Source organism: Cryptotermes secundus, unplaced genomic scaffold (genome assembly GCF_002891405.2).
Source record: "Cryptotermes secundus unplaced genomic scaffold, Csec_1.0 scaffold13, whole genome shotgun sequence".
Lineage (NCBI taxonomy): Eukaryota > Metazoa > Arthropoda > Insecta > Blattodea > Kalotermitidae > Cryptotermes > Cryptotermes secundus.
In genome coordinates this window covers 414,781-430,616 of record NW_019734350.1, presented here as the reverse complement: position 1 = coordinate 430,616, position 15,836 = coordinate 414,781, and the positions used below count along the sequence as shown (strand labels likewise).

At 40.0% G+C, this 15,836-nt stretch overlaps 2 long non-coding RNA genes across 3 annotated transcripts in view; one reads left to right on the top strand and one right to left on the bottom strand.

Annotated features, from left to right (window-relative positions):
- The window catches only part of LOC111868747, a 295,313-nt gene that overhangs the window by 258,894 nt on the left and 20,583 nt on the right, over positions 1–15,836 (top strand). The gene's annotated exons all lie outside the window — the stretch shown is intronic.
- Positions 4,262–15,836, bottom strand: part of LOC117282651 — a 320,533-nt gene continuing 308,958 nt past the window's right edge. The window contains exon 5 of the long non-coding RNA XR_004513475.1: positions 4,262–4,281. This is a non-coding gene — a long non-coding RNA (uncharacterized LOC117282651). The remainder of the gene's footprint in view (positions 4,282–15,836) is intronic.

The following is a 15,836-nucleotide window of genomic DNA, read 5'->3' as shown; positions in this document are numbered from 1 at the left end:
GGTATATACGATCCCAAGACAAGAAATACAAGCAACAATAGAAGAATTACACACGTCATTTTCTAAACAATCATTGTCTTATCAGATGAGAGTCTGTGAATTTGTCTGTGTAACTCCATATCGTTGCTATTTAACAACTCGTTTAAGACATTCCTGCGGCAAACAAAAATTGTTGAAGGCTTAGTTTTCCATGGTGTCCGTGACGTATCAAAGTATAGTAGGCGACAAATTTTCCCCAGAAAGTCTTGTTTATGTTATGTTATGTATCTTGTCTGCGCACTTTCATGTTCTAACCCAGCGTTGCTTCTGCGCGGGAACTCGACACAACAGCTTGGAAGAGACCACGTCCGTTATTTCTCAATTCATAATAAAATACGCAATTGCTCATTAACCTGTCATCAATCACTGTCAATGGCCTTGCAGCTAAAGCGTGAAGTGGCAGGTCCAACAGCAGTCACTATGAACCGCTGCGTACTGAGCTGTGTCCTGCCATAATCCGTTCCCGAATTCCTATCTGAACTCTGAGGAGTGTTTTCCACTGATGACATCACCCTCGCACTATTAAGGCTAATGTCATGTTCTTACGTCTCTTTAGCATAGGAGAGTCTTCGCAGTGAATAATGGATATTAGCATTTCATTGAACAGCAAATTAACATAAAAATTTGCTCTTGAACTATCTTCTTTCCTTCTTGGCCCATTCTCTTATGTAGCTTTTCGTAAGTAGTACTGCGGTATACAATTAGTGTGTATGTTACGAATATGGTTACGGTTCCTTCTATGAGGGATTGGCATATGGTAAGGCTCACAGTGTAGACCTATGAGTTATGACACCGTGCATTCTGGAAGGTAGAAACTTTGAAGTTGGAGGAAGTATGTCCCTTCGAAACGTTTGTATCCACTTGCCAGAACTCATGTTGCCATAACTCAGAAGAACATAATTACTCTTCACAGCAGCGATGAACTCAAGTCTATACATTTATCTATGCGACGCAACACACAGTTATGTGATCAGAACCAGAAGAACTGAGGAATGGCCAACGGGATCGGCGTCCTGTCTGTCTATCAATCAATCAATCTATCTATCTATACATCTATCTGAGCGGCCTCCGTAGTCTAGGGGTAACGTTCCCACCTCATAATCAAGGTACGCGAGTTCAAACCTGAGAAGGTCGTGGAATTTTTAAGGGCGGAAAAATTCAGGGAACAAGTCCTCCGGGAGGGACTTTAACCGTGGGTCCCGTGTCGTAGATTTACGGCACGTAAAAGAACCTCATGTCTCTAGGAGACCTCGTCTTAGACAGCCGGTAGGACTCCTTGGACGGGTGATCAGCCCGTCGCAAGGTCGCTATCTACACAAACATAGAATACATGCAAACATCCATATCTGAGTCAGATTCGAACCCACGAACCCAGTGTTTGTGCGGGCGAAGACATTTCCTAACTTAGACCGCGCGGCCACTGTGACCGGCTCCTGGAGCGTACAACTCAGTAGAGAATCTGTAAGTCTTCATACAATAAATTTGAGCTTCACCATCTGGAGAGAATCATTATGATATGTGGAGAACTAGGCTTAACTGCCAGTTCTGTAAACTGTCTAGGTCTAGTCTGTTCAACTGTTATTCCTTTGGGCGCCCAAGATCCCTTCTGTATTCAAGTGTCTGCTTTCGTTCTCTGCTCCTTCCCTTTGTTGTGCCCATTTTCTGCACTTTGTGCTAAGGTGAATTAAGGTAGAGACAGAGCAACTGTGTGAATTGGAATATTCGATACGCCTAGTTTGCCTTCTCTTCATCAGCGTCACGCTCAGAAGTGGCTTTTGTATGAAGCGAAATGGCGGGTTTCACACACGCGCCATTTGGGATCGGAGCCTGTTTGCTGAGTGACTGCCCTCACAGGAATTACGTCATGAACTTGTAATTCATACGCAAATACATGTCTGTGGTGATGGAGGTACATGTTGGATTGAATCATAGCTTACAAGAGTTTCACACTCACAAACTGGGAAGCAAGAAATATGCTCTTATTTCTGATTTCCACCAAAATATTAATTGTTTTACATAATCTGTATCACAGCCATTGTATTTATGAGGTGCATGTTCTGTGGCTAGCGAAACTATACTACTTTCGAAATGACGAACCCGCAGGTAGATGCTACTGTGTCCGTACACAGGCGTAACTCAAACAAATGTGACAATTAAAATCATGGTAAAGCTTAGAATATACAGACGGTGCCTTAGAAAAGAGCTTCCGCCCACGAACAGTGGATATAAGGAATGAAGGACGAAGAAAATTACATATTAAAGAGTTCATAATTTGTCCTTTTCACATTATATTACGATCAAACTAACCAAGGACAATGAAGATTGGAGATGCATCTAGCATCAGAGATCAGAAATGTATATAAAATTCTAACCAGAAAACCTGAAAGGAAGAATTTAATGGAGACATAGGCGTGGATAAAAGTGTGTTAAGTGGATTCGTCTGGCTCAAGTTTCGTTCCAGTTGCTGCCTCTCATGAACGCGGCAATGAGACTCATGGCACCATAAAAGGAGGGAGGTGCTTCACAAACTGAGACGGGTTAGTTTTTCTTTCACGTGCCTTGCTGCCCGATCAATGTCATCTAGAGCGACCTACACTACGCAGCAGATTGGCATTAAAAGATGAACACCTATCAGCTGGAGGGCACAACTTAACGATATAGGAAGTCTTCGTGCAAACCTCACCTTTCGCCTGCTATTTGCGTCATTATCAAATCTCACGTGACTATCAAGTGATTTCTCTTCGGTAGCTAATGCAGAACACCAACACATGGGAAGGGTCAGCCACACTCTGTCCATAGTTTAGCGACTAACATTGCTTTAAAACTGGATGAAAACTTCGTCACATTAGTACCAGGGACAAAATGGTCTCTACAAAATGGAAAACCTGCAGTAGACTTACTGCTTAGGAGACCATATTTGAGGGGGGGAGTTTTCGAGTTGAAACTGATATATATGAAAAGTACCATAAGACGTGAAATAATGTTTTATAGAAATAAAATTGTTCTTATTCTTCTACCTTCACTGATTAGGTTCTCTGGCCTGTTCTCAATAAAAGTTAATTAATTCTGAAATTATAAATCTTGTAGACACTTGGTAGGATCCCTTGACCAAAATATCAGCCCGTCATAAGACAGGGCAACACATAGAAACACGCAGACGGATTTCCGTGTCATTTGAACCCAGTGCTTGATAGGTATACAGTATTTCGTGCCTTAGACGGCGCGCCCACTGTGATCAGCAAATATAAAATTTCCTCACATAAGCGTAAATTCATGAAAGAACAAACATATATTTCAACAGTATAAATCTGTTACGAATCTATGGAACAAACCTCGTTACTTTTAACTGAGTTTTAAAATGCATCCAGAAATAAAGATTAAAGATAGAGAAGGAGTTTCTTTCGATTTTGTTATTGCGCTTACAGGGACAATAAAACAAGTCTGAATTTGAGATATGACACAAGATTTCTTTTTTTATTTCTTTACTTACTTATTTATTTGTTTGAAGAATGCCGTCTTCTGGGATGCGGTGCCGTGTAGATCTTGTGTGAACCGACATTTCGGAGGAACGTATCTCCTCCATCTTCAGGGTAGGAAAATCCGCGAGTGAGGAACCAGCCTTNACGTTCCTCCGAAACGTCGGTTCACACAAGATCTACACGGCACCACACCCCAGAAGAGGGCATTCTTCTTTCTTTAACGTTTCCCCGTTAAAATGTTGTAAATATTTTCTATCGCTCTCTGCTGTTTTTCACTTGCGAGAGAAACTTATAATTTTCACCCCTCCCCAAATTCTAGATTATTACAGTGTACACTTCAAAATCTACTGTAGTATTTCAAAATCAATAAAGAATAAAAGAGACTAAGATATATTCGCGATGGTTAAACGGAATCTGTATGTTATTACTTACATAAATAATTATCTCTTGACACGGTCCTTATAAGAAGCCAGAGCTCATTATATTTATACACGTATCTTCATAGATACATATAATTATCTGACAAAGGAACTTTGGTCAGAGCTGCCAACCATTTGTCTGTAAACTTAATTTAAGAGAACAGCGTCGTCAAGATTAGCCATTACGGAAGCTACCCATCTGGCGGTGTAGACAGCAGTTAATGCAAAATAGGTATCCGTGTGTTATTCACAATAGAATATCATGAGTGTATTCTGGACTTACCCATCACGGGACATGCAGCAACAGCGTCCTGTCCACATTTTCTGCATTACTCACGGACGACCTGCAAACAACGAGAAACAGCTGCTGTAAGGTACTTGCTTCCCCGTCACAGAAGTAAGGTATCTGATTCCCCGTCACAGAAGTAACGTACTTGCTTCCCCGTCACACAAGTAAGGTATCTGCTTCCCCGTCACAGAAGTAAGGTATCTGCTTCCCCGTCACAGAAGTAACGTACTTGCTTCCCCGTCACAGAAGTAAGGTACATGCTTCCCACTCAGAGCAGCAAGTTACTGGCTTCTCCGTCACACAAGTAAGGTATCTGCTTCCCCGTCACAGAAGTAACGTACTTGCTTCTCAGTCACAGAAGTAAGGTACTTGCTTCCCAGTCACACAAGTAAGGTATCTGCTTCCCCGTCACAGAAGTAACGTACTTGCTTCTCAGTCACAGAAGTAAGGTACTTGCTTCTCCGTCACACAAGTAAGGTATCTGCTTCCCCGTCACAGAAGTAACGTACTTGCTTCTCAGTCACAGAAGTAAGGTACTTGCTTCCCAGTCACACAAGTAAGGTATCTGCTTCCCCGTCACAGAAGTAACGTACTTGCTTCTCAGTCACAGAAGTAAGGTACTTGCTTCTCCGTCACACAAGTAAGGTATCTGCTTCCCCGTCACAGAAGTAACGTACTTGCTTCTCAGTCACAGAAGTAAGGTACTTGCTTCCCAGTCACACAAGTAAGGTATCTGCTTTCCCGTCACAGAAGTAACGTACTTGCTTCTCAGTCACAGAAGTAAGATACTTGCTTCTCAGTCACAGAAGTAAGGTACTTGCTTCCCACTCAGAGCAGCAAGGTACTGGATTCTCAGTCACACAAGTAAGGTATCTGCTTCCCCGTCACAGAAGTAACGTACTTGCTTCTCAGTCACAGAAGTAAGATACTTGCTTCCCAGTCACAGAAGTAATGTATAGTCTAGAGCATAAAGATAAAAAAGGTAAAGCTATCCCTGTAAATGGCCGTGAAGGCCCGTAGGGATGTGAGACGTCGAGGCTCCCACATTTCCTCTAGAAAATCGGGTCACATATGGCGGTAAGGTTGTCAGCTTTACATGCCGGCCGCTCTTTTCCACCCAGGAAGATTCCTGGTATTCATTTCTGTTAGAGGCTGAGTCGCTCCCAAGGCCATAGTGGGCTGGAAGGATTAGGTGAAGTGAAAAGTCCAATAACATCAATGGGAATCGATGCCGCGACCTTTCGGCTTGTAGCACAGTGTCTTACAGTAGAGCATTCTTCAGTGAAACTCACAGGCTGACAGTGGACATGTAAACAACGCATTGTTAGAGTCGCGATGAATAACACACACATATTCTGTGGATGAATGAAAGAAAAACAAGAGGAATAAATAAGATTGAAAGAAATAGAAGAAAAAAGAAAGCGTGAAACGAAGATAATAATATAGGAAATAAGAGAAAGAGAGAAAGGGTAGAAGATATGAAGCAGTGAAGAAAGACGCAGCAGACAGACAGACAGCACGGTGTGTTCTTCATTACGAATATGCGTAAAAGCTTTTGTGAAAAGAAAAACTAGGAAGAAAGACCTAGTGACCATGAACTCGGACTTCGCATATCCGAAATTCATGGTACAGAAAGCCTTCAAGGTCTGCACATCGCTATTACATGATTCGGCATTATATCAGAAAGTTTAAAACAACAGTAGACAGAAGGAACTAGACGCCGTACTTTATTATTTAGCGGCGATAGTGACGCAAGCGACAAGTAAGACAGAAGGCAGCATATAATTCTGTTTTATTAACTCTATTTTTTTAATTGGCCACGGGAAACCCGAAGTCAACATGATTGACTATTTCCGTTAACGAGGATCAGACCGCGTTACGTCACCGCCTCCATCCTGCTGTCTGCTTCTGTTAGCAACAGAGCATTTCATTCCCTTAGTACTTAATGGAAAAAGATTATGGAAAGCGTCCGTTCGCTATCATGTTCCTGTCAATACTGATAGATTGCAATTGATTATTTATTATAATAATTGTTGGATATATATTACTGGTGACCAAATATCTATACCTGCTGAGAAATATTATGTTATTTTATAAATATGCGTCTTTTACTGTGGATATGTTGCCGAATAGGCCCGCAAATTCTATTACTCTGTGGAATAATGTAATAGTTTATTCATTAAAACTATCTTGTAGCTTACAAATAAAAATGGAAGTGTTACCCTCACAGAAACATTTTTTCTTTATTCCACTCACAAGTCTTAATGTCTTTATGCTATGGAAATAACATATCATGCACAGAATTCTTTGTTAAAATTAACAGTAGGTTTTATATAGAACTGATTCATTCATTCATCAATGGCTCTACAGCCCTTTGTTGGGCCCTGACCTCTTCTTCAGTTTCGTAACCTTTCTTTCACAGACGGTAGGACTCCTAGGACTAGTGATCAGCCCGTCGCAAGGCCGCTACTTACGCACAGTACAAACACAGAATAAACGCAAACAGACATCCATGCCTTTAATGGGATTCGAATCCACGATCCAAGCGTTAGAGGGAGCGAAGACAATTCATGTCTTAGACCGCGCGGACACTGTGATCGGCATATAGAACTGATACAAATATAAATTGCTGGACATCAAACCTAATTTAAGCCAGTTTTGTGGTATGGCTAGATCAAATTGAGTTTACATTGTCACGTTGCTAGAGATAGGTCTTTACACGGTTATATCTTTACCACAGTTGCTATGAAAATACATAAATATTACATGCTCACTGCCGTCACGGTCCAAATGATTTTGTTATGGGGGATAAGTGGCGGGGCAGAGATTGATTCTGACTCGAATCAACGATTGTAACAACAAAGTTATATATATATTTTTTTTTCGATTTCCCTTCCTTAAACCAGCAACATTTATTATGTACACAAATCCAATATCATTATTATTTTCCGAGACACACAGTGTGACGGGCGGAAGCTGTAAACTGCATCCATATAATCTGCGGACTTCGTACAAAATCCCTCTGCAAGTACATTTATTAAAATGTTATATAGAGTTTACGAGTAAAATGTTCAAGACAGCTATCACAGATCTGCAAATCTGTAATCAAGAAGATGCAGTTGGCCATTTTCTTAATCACCTTTCCATGAAGACATTCAGAGGAAGGGAGGTAGATGCCCATGCATTATTAATTTTGACCCAGACATGGCAAATTGGTGGGTAATACAGTCCTAATAAAGTTTATATTCAATCCAAAATCAAAGGTTCGTTTCAATAAACGCGCTGAAGTATTTAATTCAACTATCCGTAGTTACTTAATAATAAAAAGTGTTACAATAATTCAAGTGTAGTTTAAATTTAAAATAATTTATTTCCTCGGAGGTCTATGAGCCCATTATTTCTGTACATATTTGAGAATGACACATCCGATTGTTGACCCGCAGTGCCCTCCCTTCCGCTGATGACAAAAGACATAAATTACACATGTGGAATTCCTGTCCTCTTGCACACAGAACACAGAGTAACCAAGCAGCTCCACACATCGCAATGCGGATCTGCTATCTCGCTCCATCCAACCAACTGTTCGAGCTAATGCGAAATGGAACTTTAATTGAAGAAAGAGCGATAGGGTGGAGTAGTCGCGTGGACTACGTAGGCCCATTGGAATGCGTGGACATCCACCATCACACAGCTCTCTCTCTCTTTGCCTCTCAATGCTTCACACGTGTATATCCACACGACTATTCTCTTCTCTGTGATACTGTATTACTTTTCTCCAGGCTCTTTTTATAGTTCATCCTAGCAGCTGATGCCTGAAAGACCCTGTGTGGAGGCGGGTTCGAATACCTCCACCATGACCCTGCCATTCGTAGGAGGCGAGAAAAGGGAAGTCTCACATCTGAGACAGTAAAATATGGTCGGGAGTCCCAAGGAACTCGAACCCGAGAAAGACTGCGCTGGCAAATGCCAGCAGCATGTACAGAAGACAGAGCCGTCCTCTCGTCAGAGAGGGCGGCCCAAAAAAACAAGACCGTAAGTGTGAAACAGTAATAAATATCTGGTCATGAGCCCTAGATGGAGCTTGACACCAAGACTTACTGACTGACAGACCGTAAGTCGCAATGTGACTTGGACTTGACGCCTGAAACGTATTCAATCTTCCTACGCCGAACACGAGGTTCAGTCTCGAGGGTTGAGGTTTTCTTAGACAGCTCAGTGAAATTCATTACTGAATAGAGGTTCACGGGTTATTTAGTTACACTGTATCAACTGCTGACGACGAATCAGCTCAGACGAAGTCTGTGTGCGGGAAACAGAGAAGGCTTTGTCATGGGCTACTCGAAGATACGGCACTAGATAATACTTAAGAAAGTCATAGTCACTCGGTTAAGTAATTTTATGGAACCCAAAGGTTCATTACCGGATTCACAAGAGCCCGCCACTCGATAGCCCCTCGCCTTGTCTTCTGAAGACCCCTTTCAGACATAAGTCATCAGATACGAATATGACCGAAAGCAACGCGGTTTGTTTTCTTGTCACCTTCTTCTTCATCTTCATCTTTTACTGCCTCTTTTATTCTCCTGCTCATCATTTCTTCCAGTTCATCTTTTCATTTCCTTCTCTTTCTCCTTTCTTCCTTTTATTCTTTTCCTTTTTATCCTCTTCTACATTTATCGTCTCTTTTTTTCGCCCTCACTTTTTTATCAACTACCTCAAGATTTCTTTTTCTTCATTGTTCTCTTCCTCCATCTTCTTTTTCGCCCCGCCCTTCTTTTCTCTTCTGTTCTTCCTTTATTTTCTCATTCTCATCATGTGTCCTCGTATCCTTTCCGTTCTCTTCCGCCTTATTTCTTTTTCCTTCACCTCTGTCATATTCTCTTCTTCTTCCTGTCCTGAACTGCTCGACTGTGAGTTCAGAAAGCCACGCAGCTGTACATCATCAATGCAGACGTAGCAGATCTAGGCATGTGCAGTCCAATGATTTGTAGCGCTGAAACTTGCTTGCACTTAGCCAAGTAGTGGAGAAAGGAGAAGAATAAGAGAGAAAGAAAGATAATAATGCAGAGAGGAGTGTCATGTTGAGCTGCTATAATTTGCGTACCCTCATCAATATCAGAATATGTCAAGGATCGCATCTAACAAGTCACTTGTGTTGCACTGAGCACTGTGCGCGATAGCTGGCAGCTATATGCAGGATATGGGCTACTTCCTGGCTGACTTGACTGCGTACCAGTTGAAAGAAAGAAGAAACAGGGTAGTTTTATTTTTAAATTTTTAAGTGTGTAAAATTATGCAGCTGTTCGGAAACACTCTTCTACCATATGAAACAATAATTATATATTACATAGCTTTATAATTTTTCAAATAAAATCATTATCCTAAGCTGATATATATGAATATATGAAGGCATTAACTAGGGCAAATCTGGGGTAGCAGAAGATTGCTAGTAGCACAGATACTGTCCTAGCCTGCTCTACACGCTTCCCACAGGACGTCTCCCTATCGTTGGTATTAATCTTGCTCCTGTACCTCCACCTCGCTCCTCCAAATGACAGTTTTGCAAAATAATCCTTACAAAATTCTGCATGCACTTTTCAACCCAATAATAAGATAAACAAGAGATACAACAATTTCGCATTCCATTAACAGGCTGGAATATCACTTAAATTAAGATATTTTGACAAGACTGTCATATTCCTAAGTTCTCATTATAGATGTGACTAGCGTTTTCTTCTAAATAATATAATGCTTGCATCTATAAGTAATCGACACGAACGCAGGACCCATGTTGTATTTCTGAGTTTCACTTCAGCTAAGGTAAAGTTATCCCTGTGCTTAACTAATTAAGCACTACGCCATGAAGACGTGTGGGGAGTGGATGTATAAATTCACATTTTCTTGACCTTGGTACTAACTGGAGGTGAGTGGTCAGCTTCTCGCTCGGGTCACTTTACCTCCGGGGAAAAGCCCCTGGTAGCCATTGGGCGGACCCCATAGCCCGTCCGGACAACATGGAGAAGAGAAAATTCTTGACCCTACTGGGACTCGAACACCAACTCCTCTGTCGTCTAGCCCGTAGCCTGTCGCTATACCGACTGAGCTATCCCGACTCTTCAAGGCAGATTAAAATAAAAGTTATATAAAATCCACTTATACTACCGTTGCTACTGTCTGTACTATCACACAACACTTATGCACAGAGTCCTCCATTTGAAATTGTCTTTAATAATTACAGGGATTATTATTACTATAAAAATAAACATGACATTACAGTAAGCTAAACGTAATGCTGATCCTATGCTTAACCAAGCACCACTCCACGAAGATAAATGAGATGCAGTTCTCTAACTGTTTGCCTCTACACTAGAAGTAGTATATAAGGGATCAGCTTCGAGCTCCGGCAGCTCTGACACTACGATAAAACAAACAATTTTAGTTATATGTGTTGTTCTAGTGAATTTCCAATTAGATTTTATTTCCTAGGCCCTAAATTTTCTGCATAGGATACAGACTTTTACAACAGTTAAACTGCTTTAAACAAACCACAACGACACAAAATTTATAAATAATTTACTGTGACTTCAACACACAATTTGAACTGAAGAAGACTGACATAGTTTGACTGTTATTCGCTTTATCATCTTCCTTTTGAAGAAGATATGTGTAAAAACGTAGTTACTATAGGATTCTGACGATGGTGTATAACACACTGATATATTGGGTTTTTGGACTTTATCCATCGTCCTGGTTTTTAAGATAACTAATAAAAACACGACGTTTCGGAAACTGGATCTGTTTCCGTCCTCAGGTGAAGGGAAACACCTGGACCAGTGATTGAGGCTAGCTCTTTCTAACGGACCCAACAGAATAGGTGTTTCCCTTCACCTGAGGACGGAAACAGATGCAGTTTCCGAAACGTCGTGTTTTTATTAGTTATCTTAAAAACCAGGACGATGGATAAAGTCCAAGAACCCAATATATCAGTATGTAAAAACGTATTAAACTGATGCACACAAAGGAGACTATTCTACAGTGCGTTCTTTTTTTTCTTCTTTAAGTTACACAGTCATCATACGGTCTTAATATATATAAATGATTGCAAGTCTGAGCTGTTATTTAGACATTTCTACTCCTATTACCAGTGTAACTAGTAATAGAACCACCAAACCTCAAACAATGGGCAGACAGTTATATAGCTGACCACTTCACTTCCCTCCAGATAGCAGCACAGTAGCAGGCGGAATGTCCGTCATGCCGCAGGGGAAACATACACACAATAGTTTTATGCACTATACAAACTTTAAGTTTAAACTGAAACTTAATTTAACTAACCCCTTCCCTTTTCTCAAGCTCCACATTACTGTAGTATTGCAGCGCGCTACGATTAAGTTATTTATGTTTTGGTCAAGCCACCCTCCTCTCTTCAGCTCCCTTCGCCCTGCAGTCAGTCAGTCAACCTGAATAGAACGGACAATGCCGGTCTTCACGGAGATCGAGTTATGGTGTAATTATTGTTGCCTACGCCACGTACAAATACAGAACAATACAATGCTATTTACTTTAGAATGTTAATTAGAATTTTTTAGAGAGGAAAGGGTGGGAGGTGGGAGGCAAGAGGCAAGAGAGGTGAGGTCAGAGTAGTAAGCTATGGAAACTGTCTTACGCAAAATACATTTTGTCCCTGTGGAGTTACTTGGTAGACTAAAACCCTGCTATTCACTGCTGTTCCTTTGGAGAGAGAGTCTTGCGGCAAAAAAAAAAAAAAGCAACTAAGCTTGGAAAATTGAAACTCAGTGTATATGAGCATTAGTCACATGAAGGAAAAACTGAACAGGATTTTAATGGATTTGCTCAAAGCGTTTCTAGGCAACGGCTCGGTAAACACGCTCAACGTTCAAAAATGGAAGATGTGTCTCAGTGGACGAATGTCAATGTGCGTTGCTAGGCAACACCCAGTAATTATGACGCTGGCTAGGAATCATGTGACTTGTTTCTGTGTGTTCTATCTTATACAACAATATAACTGTGTTTTCTGTGTGTGGTCCGGGAGGCTATATAACGAGGTTTAGAGAATAACACCAACAGTTCAGTTCTGTTCAGTTCTCGGTGGGAGACAGCTACGGGAAGTTCGTAGTTGAAGAAAAGTTAGAAGTCAACTTGTGAAGACTGAGCGTGTGGATTGAAGAACTTCTGTGTTATAATTATGGTAATCTTGAAAATGTTAACAATTATTTGTATACGTAATTACAACTAGTGAAGATCCAATAAATTCAATTACCGATCCAAACCCTCGTCTTAATCAACCATAAATGTAGCAGTATAACGTTCACATTCTGTAGTATCACCCTTAAAGTTACAAATTTGTATTTGGATTACACACAATTCAACCTTAAATCAAACAGTGTTAATATAATACATTCTTTAGGGGTTCCTGTTTTGTTCAAGAAATAATGAAAAGAAAAGTTTTGGAAATTAAAAATTAAGATTGAAGTTTTCGTAAGCTAATTACGTCGTGTCGCGTACTTTCACCCTGGTTACTTGCCTAGCTTGTTCTTTGACCGTGAAGATGGAGTCGACATATTCCTCCAAAACGCCGGCTGACTTTCAACGGACTACACGGCATTATGTCTCAGAAGACAGAACTCTTGAGAAACATCCCTGCTCCAGTCAGGAATCGAATCCCGTCACCCACTCTACAGACTCTTCTATTGTTGAGACCTTGTGTTCAGTTCTACTGTCCATTGTCTGGGACAACTATACCTCACATAGACAAATATCGAACACCGGATCCCTATCCGACATCAAGTATAAAGGGACAAAGTATTATACTCACTTTGACCCGTTAGAAAAATATGCTTCCGATTTCTGGGATAACATACCTAGATTTTCAAAAATAGACGTTTTTAAAACAGTAACATTTACTTTGTGAATTGTTTTGACGTTATTTGAAAATAAAATTTGTTGTTGTTTTAAATATTGTGACATGACGCCTGAAAGTCGGGACAATCCATTACTAGACAACGGCTCGTTAACACACGTTTCTATGGAGATGCAGATTCGTGGAGTCCGACTATGTACGGAATGTGTTTTCTACGTTAACGGAATCGATTAGGATTTCTACAAATACAAACAAGCAACAAACGATTTCCATGGAGACCGGAGGTTATACTAGTATAAGCGGTCTAGCAGATAAGAACGAGGCATTCGTCATTCGTAAGAGAGTTCATTATAATTTTCATTTTATGCATCCTGTTGTGTATAATATACAACTTCTTTATTAAAACCGTCACAACACAACTATATCAATGTTCCGTTGTTTACATTCCCTACAGAACGGACAATACTTTGTAAGATGAGGCACCAACTAAATAATTAACATTTATATTACTACATCTACATCACGAGTCTCCAATAACAGTTTTTTACATATACACAAAATATAGAATACTCCAATTTGTTCGTGGGAACATAACAAAATCACAAAATCCAACGACTGACTCGATGATGTAAAGCATAAATTGAAGAATTTTATTCTTGTTTTATACTATAACTTTTGTCTTATATATATATATATATATATATTGTATTTTTACGTCAAGTTTTTTAATAAATTAATATTATTGTATCCAATTTTATTAATACTAAGTTCAGTGGTGCATATATGTTAGCCATGTATTTGCCTGATGATGGCTATTAATAGTCGAAACATGTAGCAGAGCCAAAACTAGGGACTGACATTGATATAGTTGTGTTGTGACGGTTTTAATAAAGAAGTTGTAGAGAGTTCATTGTTCAGCTGAGAAGTGTGAACCAGCGGACAACGGAAGCTGAAGAAGTGACCGATTCGTAAATCAGAACCAAGCGAGTCACACAGATGAGGAGACACTCGCAGTCCAGTCAGGAGTGGAGACAGCCTTAGACAGTCATTGTTGTGAACTGTTACAATTGGTTGTAATTGTAAAGAAGTGCCAATAATTCCAATCATACAATCCAGATCCTGTTATTGTTAGTCACAGAACTCCAGATTCGTGACAGTATTAAAATCGCGACTATCCGATGTTTATACCATATTTCTCTAATTCGCAAATAATTAAAAAATGCAATAATTAAAATGTAAGTTCGTAAGACGCACATCTTAAACACCTCGACACTAATGTTATTACGTTCCACTTCACTTTCCCTCATTTTTTTGCTCACCAAGAATCTTTTCCAATTGTTAGAGTTAAATACTGGCCAAGTTACTAGTATTTGCTGTTTTTACGTGTAGCCTATTGTGTCTGTTTCAGAATCCAGAGAACCAGATCAAACAAATATATGAAATATTAAGAATCGTTGAAGATTAATATGGATCTATACATTCACTCCCCCTAACGCCTTCATGACGTAGTGCTTAAATTCGTTGAACAAAGGGACAACTTTACCTTTTACCTGAAGCTGAGGAGAGCGAACGTTATCTGCTGTGATATCGTGTACTTATTACCAGCAGTGTGTTACAAAACCTAACGAAAGTGGGAACCCAATTAAGCACCTAATATTTATACACATAGAAGCACAGTACAGTGTGCAATAAAGAACCACGTATAAATTATCATAAGTTTACATTATTACTGTAGTATATTTTGCATGCTAATAATAATTACTAATGAATAATCCACAGGATTTTTTCCTGTCTCCCTCTTCACACACTTTCATGTACGTGTATATTTTTTCCAGGTTGCTGAGTAGTGGCATGAGCGTTAGTTGGCCTTGTTAATCACAATTAATCACAAAATCCCAATTACATAAAATAGCAGTAGGTATATAGTCTATACCATGAAACTTGTTTCACAAGACCACCACCGTTCGTAGACCAGCTACTGTCTGATAATATTCGTCACAATAAAGGTGACCAGGATGACTGTGTGTGGGAGGCACCCTCTTCGAATCTCGCCCCGGGTTACTAGTTTTCCTGGCTGGCGTTTCATGCAGTTTTTCTCAGCCCTCAAGATAAACTCTGCGTTAATAACTTAGAAAAACTATAGCGTAATACTTTCAAGTCCTTTGTTGCGCATTATTCATGGCCTGCTTCCCACTTCGTTCGACATTATCTAGTTAAGCAGTGATGCTAAACAGTAAAGTATACATCTATCTCGGTACTACACAAAATGGCGCTACGTTTCTTGGTTAGTTGACAGCTCAGTGGTTTCTTCAACTGTATCAAATGCAGAAGTAACTTCTGGTCAAATAACATGAGAGAGAACAGGGTTGTAGTTCTATTTAGCCTGGGACCCTCCTCCTGAAATGGGACGACCCAAACAATTTTCTATTATAGTAATAGAATATTTCTGTTGTGAAATGATAGCACAGTCGAGTGCAGAAATAAATAAGACGATTTATTTTTCGTTTCGGCTTATTCCTTCTTAAAAGCCATGAGTACTGAAACACTGATTCCACGGTTGAGATGTATTAAAAACAATGAAGACGTAAGAAAGAATATTAAAGAAAAACAATTATTTCTTTCAATATAATATTCCGATATTCACCTCGAAGACAGAAAAACAACATTAATCATAGCTCCATTTCGGGTGTGATACCTCCCAACATAAGAAGCGCCCTCGGTCAATCGCATGG